Source organism: Balaenoptera borealis (assembly GCF_965194805.1).
Source record: "Balaenoptera borealis genome assembly, chromosome: 13".
Taxonomy (NCBI): domain Eukaryota; kingdom Metazoa; phylum Chordata; class Mammalia; order Artiodactyla; family Balaenopteridae; genus Balaenoptera; species Balaenoptera borealis.
The window spans coordinates 24,162,632-24,178,900 of record NC_138870.1 but is presented as its reverse complement, the minus strand read 5'-3'; positions in this window follow the sequence as shown (position 1 = coordinate 24,178,900).

Here is a 16,269-nt window from a genome sequence, read left to right as displayed (position 1 = left end):
TATTGAGGGCAGGAACCTTGTCTTAGTCAATGTATATCATCCAACACTAGATAACAGCATTAGTACATAGCAGGTGCTCAAGAAATATTCATTGAAAAGAACTTAAAAGTTCTTTCAGTTTCTGGATGAATGAACTGAAAAGCAGAGTTAAGCAAAAAGTCTGCTGGACGTAGGAGATGGATCAGAGTTTTGAGTATTTCAGACTCCCGTGTCATGCCATTCTCTTATTCCAATAACAAGAAGCTCAGAGAATGACTAACTGCTCCAAGTTATCAACCGTTCACCAGAGTGACCTTTGTTTTTCAGCTTCTGGTTTACTAGGAACTTTTCCAGCCCTGAAAGTACAAGAAGCAAGGGTTTGTGCTGAGTATACAGCAACCTCCCAGAGGAAGTGAGGAGAATTTAAAATATCAGGTTTCCATCCTATGAATATACTGCACAGACGTTACCCACAAGGTCCAGTTGTGCACAAAGGGGCACACTGCTATTTTGTCGGAAGATTAATAGACACAGTTCCCAACCAGAGCTACCCAACATCAGGATGAGAACATTCACATCTCTGTGCAAGTTCCTGATACGCTCATATTTACAAGTGCAAAGCACAAGGGATATGTTTTCAAACTGCATTTTAATTAAACTTCAAAACATCTTCCAGAGAATTTCCTTACATTTTCCTCCAAACTGGAAGACGTTTACAAATGACAAAATGTGTCACCCCTGAAAACATGGATTCTTTTAATGGTGACCCCTACTCCTTGCCAAGTCTACTTTGCTTTGGGGCCTGGAAAGCAAAATCACCCATCCATCTTGCACTTGAGCTCACTGGCTTGTCACTGCAGAACTGCTGGGAGAGAGCTCTGCTGAGCTGCTCCATGTTCTACGAAATGAAAGCAAAACAATTCCAAACTGCGCCATGTTGGATTTAGTGATTCTGTATTCACATTACTCTTTCTTTCACTCATCGTGAGTTTTAGTAGAACGCTTGAGTCAATGTAGAATACAAACAATACATTGAAGTGTTGTATCATGGCTATCTATAGGTGAAAGAAACTAGAAAACACGCATGTTGTCTTAAGGAGAATTTTTTTCTCTTCGGATGACAGAGTGAGAGGTTCTTAATTCCTCAAGAACTAGAAATTTTATTCCATAACAACATTTTATGACATTATAACAACTAGTATGTCATAAAGAATAAGTTAGCCAAACACATTGCCTAATATAATAGAGCTAATACTTGTTTTCTACTAGCTTATTATGCCCAGGTTGCACTAACCTAATTTACACTCTAATCTTTCCAAGCATCTCATGAGGTAGAGGCTCGTTGTCTCCATTTCACAGGTGATGCAGTTTTGCCTGAGACGGATTAGACAACTTGCCCAAGAACAAGCAGAGGTCACAGGGCAGAGAAGGGACTCAAAGCCAGGGCCATCTGACTCCTGAGTCTGGACTCTGTGCGCCATTGCTACGGCGTTGCAGTAAAGCTTGGTCAGAACAAGCATCTTTGAGACAAAACTATTTTGGTCTTGCTTTCAGTGAGTTCAGTGAGATCATAGGTTTGAGATGATCCTATTTTCCTCCGCTCTCTACTGTCTGGGAGGGCACCCCTTACCAGCCTCTCTCCTCCTTTCCTCCTTGGCATCTTCTAAGGCTGACTACAGCCTTCTATTTCACAAAGCTCATAAACTGCTCGCTCTCTCTCTCTCTCTCACACACACACACACACACACACACACACACACAGGCAAGAAGCCCAGGTGTTTGCACAGTCCCATGAATGAGCAGCTGTTGCTTTAAAAGGAAGGTGGCGGAGGAGGCCAGGGAGCACTGGCTGGCAGGCGGTGTGTAAACTATACAGAGAGCCACTTTCTGTAAGAAGGCTAAAAGCATATTTAAAATGGGACCACCTCAGAGATGAAATCTTCCCCCTCCTGTTACCTCTCAACCTGCTCCAACACTCCAATATTCAGTTTTTCCAAGTGTCCCTCCCCCTCCCCCTTCCCTGGAGTTTGCTGATTTTCTGTGTGAACGCTTCGCACATTGCAGAGCAGCTGCATTTAGGAGTCACAAACGATCGCCCAATCTCCGCAGTTAATTCTTTCCCCAGCTAAACAGATGCACGTGCCCAGCCTGTGTGCCCGGCAGTCCACTGCCCACACGGGGAGACAATGAGTGAGCCAGCATCCTTTCTTTCCAAAGGGTTTTCCTCTCTAGGTTGGCTTTTGGCTACTTATTTATTTCTTTTTAAATTACCTGGAAAAGAGGAAGGAAAAAGTTTCCATTGAGATCACCTTGGTTTAGGGAAGAAGAATGCCGTTGGTCGCGGGAGGGCGCTGTGAAGGAACAGAGCCCGGCGTGATTTGGGTTTCAGCTTCTTTCTATTGGAAATCAGCCTGGGGATGAAGGTGAAGATCACACACCAGCTCCTGGAGGTGCTGTCTTGACTTGGGTTCTAATACCCCAGCCTCTTGAAATCTCCCCACATTTCCTTCCGAGAGTCTGAAATTCCCTACCTTTTTTAGTCAAATTTATCCTTCTACTTTTATAGCTCTCGATCTAATTGTGAAGAATCCTGCCCTAATCAGAGCTGTCTATTTTACACTAAGTGAATCTTCTAAAGAGATACAACTAAATACATATTTTATTCCCAGAGGGACACACAAGTCTTAGGGTAATGGCTACACATACTTTATTAATTCACCGGTTAGGGGGAAAAAAAACCATATCTTTACCTTTTACTGTGTTGGACTATTAGACCGTGTCCCTCCAATTGGCTATAGCTCTCATGACAGACCTCCTCGTCCCACATTTTCCAAGAATCACATAGATTCATATGCCTGAGTGATGACAATGACAGCTATTCTGTGAACCTAAAGGCAGAGTCAATTCTGTCCTTTCCTACAGATAAGTAGTTTTCTGGTTGACTCTGTCCTGATATCACCTGCTCCTCTGGTGTCACGATCAAGAGGCAATTAGCTTGAAAAGTCAATGTCAAAACAGACTGTGTGAAACTGATTTGATTGTTGGGCCTGCAGCTCATAGACTACTTGGCCTTTCTGGATGCCATGCTGAATCTGCAATTGCTTATTTTATCTTTTCTTATACCAAATATGTTTTTAGCCATTATTTCCTATTGAGTTTATGCTTTTCTTTGAGGGTTGGCCTAGCAGCAGCCTATTGCCTAGTAAATACATATCTTGTTAGTTGGGAGTGACTGGGTCCCCTGGAAACATCTTTTTCATCAGGGTTGGAAGTTGCACTTCCTTGTATTCAACACAAACTGTAGCTTAATACAAATCCTGGACAGTTTCAATCATCTTACTGTAGTTACAATGGTGACAATAATAATAATCCCTTACAACTGTTTAGTGTTTCTGTAGTCAACCACCACAGAAATAACATCTACAGAGAACCAAGTCAACCTTGAGTAATCTATAATAAAAATTCAAACTTTGAGTGTTTTAAGTACATGCAATGTATTTTATAGTAATAAAATGATAGGGCTTTTCTGATAGGTGAGAAGAGCTCGAGAATGGTTCTAGGGTGCTTTTCTATTGTTCCAGAAGAAGTCCACTCAGCAGGTGCCCTCTTCAACATTCATTCCACACACTTAATAAACATTTCTCATGAGTTAGGCCCAGAGGACATAGAGACAACTGAGGCACAGTCCCTGTTTCAAGGACCCAATAGATTACCTCCTGCAGTTGAACTCTGGTAAGCTTTCTGCTGGTACCACCTGGAATTAGGAGGAGAAATATTTCTGCTTCAAATACTGAATCCCTTGTTTAGTGAACACATGTTGTTTGTCTTCCCAGGGAAGGGAAAATATTTGTGCTTCCAGTTGAAAACTATGCAACTAGATTCTAGGCAAAACCTCTCTGGGTTATCAGATTCTGATTCTGTGGGAGTTGTTTTATAATTCTCTGAATTGTAAGTGACCAGTAGCAAGACAAAATAATTCTTGTCTATAATTTTGTCCTGTAGAGGTTCAATTAACTTCTTCCCAACAGCCCCAGCCTTGGAAAAAATAGTTTTGCCTCCATTGGCACATTCATTTCAATCTTTTTTGAATGTGGTATAATCTGTCTTTCCCTCTCATTGATTAGTGTGTAGAATAAATCTGTAGCACATGTTCATTTACATATCTACACCAGACTTTTTTTTTTTTCTTTTTTTTAAATTATCTTGTAACAACAGTATCTTCCACTTGAGGGATCCACCCTTTCTCCATTCCATGTGTTTTGGAGGGCTGGAGGGTTAACACAACCTTCTAGTCGGCGGAGTGAGCAAATGACCCAAACTTTGTCAAATAGAGAACTCCATTATCCCTGATTGGCTTAGGGATGGGCACATGATCAAAAATAGCCAATCAGAGTTCCCTTGAACTTTTCTGCCGTGCATTATGGGAATTATGTTCTTGCTTCTTTTGCATTCTTGGGTTGTAAGAAAAATGTCTACATTTTTTGTGTGTTCGTCTTCCCCAGATGCATAAAAGAAGCTGTCCAGTACAGGAGGGAAAGAATCCAACTTACAAAGAAAATCAGAGACAAGAAATGAAAAAAGACAACGCTGACACCATGGTTTGTGCCTTGGATCCACCCATTCCTAAAGTTTTTAGTCATATGGTAAGGGGCTGTGGAGTGGGGGAGAGGAGGAGCAATCTCCTTTTTCTTAAACTAGTTTTGTTAGGTTCTGTCACTTGGATCTAAAGGGTTCTGAAAAACAAGCCTGACTTCTGACTTTCTTGATTTTTCCCTCTTTTCCAACAGCCTTATATCTACTGCAGAGAATGTCTTTGAGCAGCTAAGCTACAATAACAGATCATTTTAAGACCACAGAGGTAACTGAGATAAAGAAGGAGTAACACACTACTCATATTAAGACAGGCTTAAAGCAGTAGGCAGTCTTTCCTAGGGTTTCTTGTTGCCACACACCTTCCAAAGCTGCAATAACTTCCTCTGGTACCTGAGCCCTGAGTTCATAGTTCTTTTATTTTTTTCTAATCCCAGACCACCTACATGTTCAAGCACTGTCCACCTCTCTTCCCCAACCCAACAATATGGGGTACCTGTAGTAGTCTGGGCTCTCCAGAGAAACAGAACCAATAGGAGAGAGGGGGGAGAAAGAGAGAGAGGGAGAGAGAGATTGATTTACTACTATAAGAAACAGGCTTGTTTAATTATGGAGGCTAAGTTCAAGATCTGCAGTCAGCGTCTAGGGACCCAAGAGAACTGATGGTATAGTTCCAGTTTAAGATCAAAGACCTAAGAACCAGGAGAGCCAATGGTGTAAGTTCCAGTCCAAGTCCAAAGGAAGGAGAAGACCAATATCCCAGGTTGAAAATAGGCAGAGAAAAAGGATTCTTATCAGCCTTTTATTCTATTCAGTCCTTCAACAGGTTGGATAAGGCCCACCCACACAGGAAGAGTAATCTGCTTTACCCAGTCTACTGACTCAAATGTTAGTCTCATCCAGAAACACTCTCACAGACACACTCAGAAATCATGTTGAACAGTATATGGACACCTCAGAGCCCAGTTGCATCGACACAGACAAGTAACCATCACAGTGGCCCACTTTCCTGCTACAGCACACTGCAGAACAGAATCAAGACCAAGAAAATGAGCCAACAAGGAGTACCTCTTAAAATCCATAAATATTTAAAATATTTTTATAAAGGAGAAGCCATATGCTATGTGAGGGAAGAGTAGAGAGGGGAAAACTCTTGAGGTAGCCAGCAATTAGCCTCTCTTCTACTGCCCATCAACAGTTCCCCTGTAACATCAGATTTGCAATTCCCAGTTTAGCAAAAGGAAAGCTTTGAAGATAACCAGCCTCAACCTCCTTAGAATGCAATTTAGTGATTCATTGTTGTTATTTAAGCGTGCCCCTTGGGTGCCTCACTGACCCCACTCCAAGATGTTAATCAAAATAGTCCTTCAATCACAGTCATAGTCCCCCAAGTTTTGGAAACACAACTTGCTCCATTCTGTACACATTCAATGATGTTTTAACACCCTGCACAGCTATCCACCCCTTCAGTCTAGCTCTGGCTCTCTGTATTTTTCCTACAGACATTCTTTTTACACTGTATTTTAATTGCCCAGCTACTTCTCTATATCCTGGTAGACTGTAAATTCCATGATGACTGTATCTTTTGTTCCATCACTAGTGTATGGCATAGCTTGGCCAATATTAGGTATTCAGTAAGAATTTGTTGAACAGGCATGAATACATTACCTCTACATGAGGATCTTATCTACCTTACCTCTTTTATTGTATATTTGTCAGAGCAGTGCCCAAAACACAGAAATATATGTGTGTGTATTATAGTTTATTATATTATTATTATTATTACTATAATTATTTCTCTTGACTTTCTCCCAGGAAGTCTGTGACAAACCACCCTCCTGATTATGGGCGCTTACCTTATGACTTGGGTTCTGTAAACTGAATTGCCCACCCACATCAGCATAACCATTTGTTTACTCACCATTCAACAAACATGGTTTACTTGCTTTCAAATAGAGTGTATAATAAATATTTACTGGTACATAAATTATGCTCATAGGGCTACAGTTTCTAAGGTCATTTCTTTTCTCTTTATGTTTTCCTTGTTCATCGTTTTGACCATATCCTCTAGTGAATTGCAGCCTTACCTTGATTTCCTATCACCCTTTAAGTCAAACACAAATTTCTGAGTGTTTCTTTCAAAGGCTTCTACTGGCTTGACCCACCCTCTGACTGTTTTCATCTCCTGCTCTAACCTTGTCTTCACCTTCCAGACTAACTAAATTTATTGTCATGTGGTTCCTTCCACTGGTTCTTCCTCTCCTGGCTGTGAGCCTTTGTTCAATTTTTTCCATATCTATGGAAAAACAACCAAACCACAAGTTTCTTCTCTTTAAATCACAGCTCAAGGACCAACTGCTCCAAGGAGTTTTTTCCCACCCATCTTCCAATCCATCAACTCATCACTGACCCTGACTTCCACCACAGCATAACCTTGAAATGACTGAATTTATAAGTATGGTGTGGCTGTAGTCCAACTTTTGGCTTACGTCAATACTAATGGTTTAATCTCAGTATTAATCAATGTTAAATTTGGAAAGAACCAAAAGAAATGTTCAATAGTCATTAAATCAACACTGTAAAATTTAGCATTTTGTGGTGAAGACAGTTAGGTATATTTCATTTGAGTTTAATAAATCTATTCCCTGCCTTGTTCCATGGGATTTGAGATTACAACAACACATGGCAAACAATGACAATTAAAATTAAACATCAAGATCGAGGAAAATGTGGATAGAATAAAATAGCAAGATGACAGAGAAAACTGGAACATAAATAATCAGGCCATAGAGTCCTCCATGGTTAGTAAAGCTGAATTGCCCATTTAGCTCTGATTTTGGCACTCAGATTATTCATCAAGCCCTCTTTTTTTTTTTACTTAATATTTAAAATTAATCCATCCTCTGAATGACATGAAAATGATCAGGTTACTAGTACTTTTTGGAGTTGATGCTATAGTGTTTTCAAAAAAGTTTCATGTGAAACATAGTCCCAAAAGACCTGACATAAAAAGGGGGTGGGGGGCGTCTGTGTTCAATTTGGGAAGCTTTGAGTAATCCCACAGAAAATAACCTTATTTTATTTTGTAAAAACCCAGTACTTCCCAAACGAATTGGAACCCGATCTCCCAACTTTCTCCCCACATCACACTCCACAGAAGTAGCTTGCAAGTGACTCACTTGGGAAAAGGTGGTGTAACAATAACAAAGAAATCAGGACCAAAACACCTTAAGATGCTTCAATTGTATTTGTAATATTTTAATCATTAAGCTGGGTGGTGGGTGTACAGGTATTCACAATAGAATTCTATATACTTTTTGATGTGCTTGATATATTTCCTAATTACAAAAACAGAAACAAAAATAAAAAAATTATCCCCCTGATGGAAATCTAGCTTCCAGCAGCTTCTCCAAAACAAAGCAGTGAAAGGGTGCTGACTTTAACGGTGGAATGGCCTCTACTTCACAGCTCGATTATTATTTGGAACAATGATAATTATAACAGTAACAATAACAGCAGCAGATCCTTACAGAGTACTTACTGTGTGTCGATCATTCTTTTCAGGGCTCTACTCCTATCAATTCGTTTAATCAACCCTCTGCATCAGCACTATTATTATTCACATCTTACACATGAGGAAATGGAAGCATAAAGAAATTAAGTAACTTGATGGAGGGAAGAGGCAGAGCTGGGATGCCGATCACAGCAGCCTGACTCCTGAATCTCTGTTTTACCAGTACCCTGTACTGCATAAGCCCCATTTTACGCAGTGTGGTCAAGGAAGACCTCCCCAGTATGGAGACATTTGAGCAAAGCCCTGAAGGAAGTAAGAGAGATAGGCATGAGGGTTTCTGGAAGAATAGCACCCCAGGCAGAAGGAACATCAAACCATTGCCTATGAGGCAGGTGTGCTTGGCCAGTTTGAAGAACTCTACAACATATACGACCCCACACAATCAAAGCCCTGTGCATCTCCCCAGACTCCACTTTATGTTCATTTATCCATTATTATTTTTTTTAATTTATTTATTTGTTTATGGCTGTGTTGGGTCTTCGTTTCTGTGCGAGGGCTTTCTCTAGTTGCGGTGAGCGGGGGCCACCCTTCATCGCGGTGCGCAGGCCTCTCACTATCGTGGCCTCTCTTGTTGCGGAGCACAGGCTCCAGACGCGCAGGTTCAGTAATTGTGGCTCACGGGCCTAGTTGCTCCGCGGCATGTGGGATCTTCCCAGACCAGGGCTCAAACCCGTGTCCCCTGAATTGGCAGGCAGATTCTCAACCACTGCGCCACCAGGGAAGCCCCATCCATTATTTTTAGTTCCTTCAGCATGGCTTTCATTCTCTCACCTCTAGAATTCTTCTTCTCTAGAACTACTCCTTCTCTCCCTCTCCCCAAGCCCCCTACCTTTATCAGACTAACTTTTTTGGGTCTTGCCTTATGTTGCCTCTTCTATTACTTCTTTGGCTCCCTCATAATTGGACTGTTTCCTATATATCCCATTCCTCTGTCTTTCCTCCCAATAGCTAACATTTATTAGGTACTCCCCATGAGCCACGATTATGCTAAGATCTTGGCTGGAATCGTATCATGTAAATCTCATAACAACCCAAATGCAGTGGGTTTTGTTCATGCCTCCATTTTATGGGCAAGGAACTGAGGCTTAGAAAGATCAAGCAACTCACCCAAGGTTACACTGCAAGAACAGGATCCAGATGATGCCAAAACCCTTGCTCTAAGCCTTCGGCTATATTGCTGATCTAGCACTTATCACACTGTGCTGTAATTGCAAGGTCCCATAACTGTCACCCACCAAGCTCCTTGAGGCAAGAACTATGTCATGTTCCTTAATGTTTGGAGTGGTTTCTGCTACATAATAAGCTAAATAAGCATGTGTCAACTTGATGAGTGGAACATAGCCACTCTCTCCATAAGCAGGGCATCCCTGACTTCAGGAGCACCAAAGCTAGGTCAGAACACTTGGATGAGACAGTTCTGATGTTTAGCAGAGTCACCATCCGGGTACTCTTTCTTCAGCCAAACCACACCATGTATATTTCAGATTCTGCATTTCTGCCCATTCCATCTCCCCTGCTTGGGTACTCTGACCTCCTTTCTCTATTTTTCAATGTCCAGCAGAGACATCTTCTTTTCTGTCCATCAAGCCTACTCTGACCAGCCTGACCCTTGGTCACAGTCTCACCCAGTTCCTGACAGTCCATAACAGTCTCTCCAACAATCCAGAACTTCACCAACATATCACCTTCCAGAACATTCCATAGATGACTTCCTCACTCTACTTCTGACTCTGAGCTGTTCTCTGCATGCCTCTGATTTTTGTGCTTAATTTGTACCATACATATTTTGACTTCTGGTACGTCACAGCATCAAAGATTCTTCAGTTGTTCTGTTTCCCCAGTTAAACAACAGGGTGAGCAACAATCAATGCTTTAAGAAACCTTAAATGGCATTTAGAAGACTTATTAAAATAATTTTTAAATTTTAACCAAAAACCGTGTTCTTGGATTGGAAGAATCAACATTGTGAAAATGACTATACTACCCAAAGCAATCTACAGATTCAATGCAATACCTATCAAACTACCAATGGCATTTTCCACAGAACTGGAACAAAAAATTTTACAATTTGTATGGAAACACAAAAGACCCTGAATAGCCAAAGCAATCTTGAGAAAGAAAAACAGAGTTGGAGGAACCAGTCTCCCTGACTTTAGACTACACTACAAAGCTACAGTAATCAAGATAGTATGGTACTGGCACAAAAACAGAAATATACATCAATGCAACAGGATAGAAAGCCCAGAGATAAACCCATGCACATATGGTCACCTCATCTTTGATAAAGGAGGCAAGAGTATACACTGGAGAAAAGACAGCCTCTTCAATAAGTGGTGCTGGGAAAACTGGACAGCTACATGTAAAAGAATGAAATTAGAACACAACCTAACACCATACACAAAAATAAACTCAAAATGGATTAAAGACCTAAATGTAAGGCCAGACACTATCAAACTCTTAGAGGAAAACATAGGCCGAACACTCCATGACATAAATCACAGCAAGATCCTTTTTGACCCACCTCCTAGAGAAATGGAAATAAAAACAAAAATTAAAAAATGGGACCTAATGAACCTTAAAAGCTTTTGCACAGCAAAGGAAACCATAAACAAGATGAAAAGACAACCCTCAGAATGGGAGAAAATATTTGCGAACGAAGCAACTGACAAAGGATTAATCTCCAAAATGTACAAGCAGCTCACGCAGCTCAATGTCAAAAAAAAACCAACCCAATCCAAAAGTGGGCAGAAGACCTAAATAGACATTTCTCCAAAGAAGATATACAGATTGCCAACAAACACATGAAAGGATGCTCAACATCTCTAATCATTAGAGAAATGCAAATCAAAACTACAATGAGGTATCACCTCACACCAGTCAGAATGGCCATCATCAAAAAATCTACAAACAATAAATGCTGGAGAGGATGTGGAGAAAAGGAAACCCTCTTGCACTGTTGGTGGGAATGTAAATTGATACAGCCACTATGGAGAACAGTATGGAGGTTCCTTAAAAAACTAAAAATAGAACTACCATACGACCCAGCAATCCCACTACTGGACATATACCCTAAGAAAACCATAATTCAAAAAGAGTCATGTACCCCAATGTTCATTGCAGCACTATGTACAATAGCCAGGACATGGAAGCAACCTAAGTGTCCATCGACAGATGAATGGATAAAGAAGATGTGGCACATATAAACAATGGAAATTACTCTGCCATAAAAAGAAACGAAATTGAGTTATTTGTAGTAAGGTGGATGCACCTAGAGTCTGTCATACAGAGTGAAGTAAGTCAGAAAGAGAAAAACAAATACTGTATGCTAACACATATATATGGAATCTAAAACAAAACAAACAAACAAAAAATGGTTCTGAAGAACCTAGGGGCAAGACAGAGATAAAGACGCAGATGTAGAGAATGGATTTGAGGACACAGGGAGGGTGAAGGGTAAGCTGGGACGAAGTGAGAGAGTGGCATGGACATATATACACTACCAAATATAAAATAGATAGCTAGTGGTAAGCAGCCGCATAGCACAGGGAGATCAGCTCGGTGCTTTGTGACCACCTAGAGGGGTGTGATAGGGAGGGTGGGAGGGAGACACAAGAGGGAGGGGATATACTATAGCTGATTCACTTTGTTATACAGCAGAAACTAACACAACAATGTAAAGCAATTATACTCCAATAAAGATGTTAAAAAAATTTTTTAACCAAAAATGCTTAATTCAAGTGTTATTAAAAAGGTACTTAACAAGCACTGATATACAAGAGTAGTTTTAAATATTTTGGAGTAGGAATAAATTTATGTAGTATTTGAATTATTCTTACATCTTTTAAAGTAAAGCTTTACAACATGTCTTACTCTGGGTCAAGTTCATTTTCTCGTTTCTATTCTGAACCCTCTGTACAGGATCGATACCTAAGGAAGAACAGACCCTGATGTCCATATGTGATCATCATTTCTTCAAAATAAGAACTCCTAAGGAAAAGTTACTGGAGGCAGGTATCAATCATTCAACACACACGCACACATACACACACACACACATAAACACACACAGAGTTTTTTATAAAATCACACCACTGATCTGGTGGGAAATATTTGAGAAATGAAGCTTTGATAATTATAGACTTATTTCACTAGCATAGATTATCTTCATTTGTAATAATGGTAGCTAAGATTATTTGAGCGTTTCTTATGAACCTGGCACTATAAGTGCCTTGTATGCATTATTTCATTTACTCTTCAAAACCCTTATGAGTCGGTAGAGTTTTTAATCCCATTTTTCAGATGAGTACAGTTGGAGTCATTGGTCCAAGGAACGTGTACCTAGAAAGGTCATAGAATTGGAAGCAGGCAATCTGAGTCCAAAGCCCCTCTCTGTTTTTCATAAAAATATGGATTCAGTCATAAGCTGAGACATCATTTGGGAATTTACAAAGCAGAGAAGTTTGCTACATAGTCTTTACAATTGATAAACAGGAAAAAGGAGAAAAATGCAGATGCATAAGGTAAGATTTTGAAATATTTTACATTAATTTGATGTCTATTTTTTCTTCTGAAAAAAATTAACATTTCCCATTAATTACAAACTAGTTTTTAAATTATGGGATAATATCCTTATTTTATACTCTATTTACTTAAAAGTTATGAAGTAACAAGCACCGCAGATTTTCTTATATTAAAATATTACATTTTTTGAATCTCAAAATATAACATTTTTGGTCCCTGAGAATTATCTGATCATCTACTTTAAGAAGTTTCTTATTGCAAAGTAACAAATCAGCAAAAAAATATTAAATTTACCAACTTAAAAAATTTAGCCATGATATCTATGTCTAAAGACCATCACTCTTTTATAAAATCTCCAGTGTCTTTTCACCATTATTAAATTTGACATTTAAAAAAACCCAAACCAACATAATTATGCCATGTTAATATAAAATTTCCAGAGTTTCAAAAGTTTTTTTGTTTGTTTGTTTTTTCCCAATTAAAAACACATAAAGGAGACCTGGAAGAAATTTAAAGAGGTCACAAGGTTCATTCCCTAACCACTTGCGATCAAGACTAGTATCAAAGAGACATTTTAGGGTTATTTTCTAGAATAATTTCAACCCTATTCCTAGATTGTGCTATGATTATTTGACATGAAACAAAATGTTATTGGCATAATCTTGAATTCTGTTGACAGCCTGAGAGTTACCACTAGGTGGCAGCACAGGAGACACTCAGGCTTTGAACTGAACTTTATGCCAATTCATAACCAGAGGGGTAGGCCGGCCAGAGAAAGGTATAGAAGGAGATTAAACAAGCCTCTCCTTCTGTTATACATTTCAAATTTGTGGCTTTTCTGGTCACACCCTTTATGAGTTAGAGAAGATAAGAATGAGAATTTTCTTACATTGGAAGAAAAAGTCACATATTAGCTTATTTCCTTTAGTTTTTTTCCTTCATATGCATATTTTTGCATAGTTGTAGTGAACATACAATTTTATATTCATCTAGTCCATTTTCCACACTGTGGTGAGATCGGTATTTTCAAAATGTAAACAGAATAAGTCTATATCCCTGCTTTAAAATTGTCAGTGGCTTCTTCTTTTTCCTTCCAAACGGCCCTGGATGGTCCATCTGGCCTTTACATCTCAGAGTCTCCCATCAGACTGCAGCACCAGCACAGTGAAAAGCACTCAGTTCATATTTATTATTCTCAAAAAAATTTTTTAATTGTGGTAAAAAAAAAAATAGCATAAACTTTACCATCTCAACAGTTTTAAGTGTACAGTTCAGTAAAGTATATTCACACTGTAGTGCCACAGAGCTCCAGAACTTTGTCACCCTGAAAAACTGAAACTCTGTACCCAATAAACAACTCCTTATTTCTCCCTTCCCTCAGCCCACAATTTTCCTTTCTGTTTCTATCAATTTGCCTACTTTAGATACTTCATATAAGTAGAATCATACAGTATTTGCCTTTTTGTGACTGGCTTTTTTCACTTACCATAATGTCCTCACATTTCATTCATGTTGTAGCATGTGACAGGATTTTCTTCCTTTTTAAAGCTGAATAATATTCTACTGTGTGTGTGTATATTATATATATATATATATATATAATATGTATATATGTTTATAACATTTTCTTTATCCATTCATCCACTGATGAACATTTAGGTTGTTTCCATGTCTTGGCAATCGTGACTAATGCTGCAACAAATATGGGGGTACCAACATCTCTTCAAGACCTTGCTTCCTGTTCTTTGGAATATATAACCAGAAATAGGATTGCTGGATCTTATGTGGGTTCTATTTTTAATTTTCTGAAGAACCTTCCTACTGTTTTCAATAGCAGCTGTACAATTTTACATTCCCACCAACAGTGCACAAAGGTTCCAATTTCTCCACATCCTCGCCAGCACTTATCTCTTGTGTTTTTGATGATAGTCATTCTGGCAGATATAAACTCATATGTCATTGTGTTTTTTATTTGCATTTCCCTGATGATTAGCAATGTTGAGCATCTTTTCACAAGTTTGTTGGCCATCTGTATATCATCTTTGGAGAAATGTCTATTCCAATCCTTCGCCCATTTTTAAATCAGGTTATCTGTCTTTCTGTTGTTGTTGCGTTTTAGAGGTTCTTGATATATTCTGGAAATTAATCTTTTATCAGATACATGATTTTAAGTATTTTCTCCCATTCCATAGGTTACCTTTTCATTGTTGATTGTGTCCTTTGGTGAACAGAAGTATCAATTTTTTTTAAAAAGAAAGCTACGTAGTCTTCACAATTATCATTCTCTGTGGCAGCCATACCATCCTTTCACCCAGTGAGTGGTAGCATCATAACTGACTTAACCATTCCTCTATTATGGGACATTATTTCCTGTTTTAGATAACGCCATGAAAGTAGGTTTGTGCTCACAGTTTTTCCCCCTTTGTTCTTAGTGATTATTTCCCTAGAATTTATGTTGTCAGAAGTAAAATTAGTTGATAAATTAATATGAGCATAATATGATTCTTGATATTTGTTGCTAAATTTCTTTCTTATCAATTTACATGACCAACTGTAATGTAATAATAGTTATTGTTCTTATATGCCAAGCACTCAGCTGGATTCTTTGCACATATCATTAGTCCTCATATCAATGCTACAAGGTGGGAGTTATCACCGTTTTATGGTTAATAATATAGATTCAGAGATTGTATTAGTTACCCAAGATCACACAGCTTATAAGTGACAGAATTATCATTTGATGTTAATTCTGCCTTACTCCAAAACCAGGAGTGATATTTTCATGACACTACATTGTCTATGTTTGAGACTATATCACTTTCACTTTTCCTTCATACCATCTTCAAGAATTAAAATGTTTGCTAATTGGATAGAGGGAGAAAGGGTAATTGCTATTTTTTTTTGAATTTTATTTTATTTATTTTTTATACAGCAGGTTCTTATTAGTTATCTATTTTATACATATTAGTGTATATATGACAATCCCAGTCTCCCAGTTCATCCCACCACCACCCCTCCCTCCGCTTTCCCCCCTTGGTGTCCACACGTTTGTCCTCTACATCTGTGTCTCTATTTCTGCCTTGCAAACCAGTTCATCTGTACCATTTTTCTAGATTCCACATACATGCGTTAATATACGATATTTGTTTTTAAATTACACATCTTTGATTACACGCACGGATGAGTATTTTTCCACATTTTAATTACATTACCCCTTACTATTTCTTTCCTCCGAACTGAATGGATATTTCCTTTCTCTGCAGGCCATAGCATGTAACCTTTTTACAACAAACATTATTACACAACTTTTATCCTGCCTTGAATTGTGTGACTTTCTCTTTTGTGAGTTATTTGTTTGTATCCTCAGCTCTGTTTTTATTTTTATATCTTAACAAACTATTTAATTTTTTCTGGAATAAAGGTACTAACCTTTGTTAGTCATATCTTTGCAATATGTTCTTTGCTAATCTATTTCCCTTCCTATTAGTGTTTTTTAAATTTATATCATATAGTTCTTAATTTTTACATATTTATTTTTAATGTGGCCATTTTATGTTGAGCATTTAATTTGTGGTTTCTTCTGTTGTTTCTAAGTTTAGAAATTT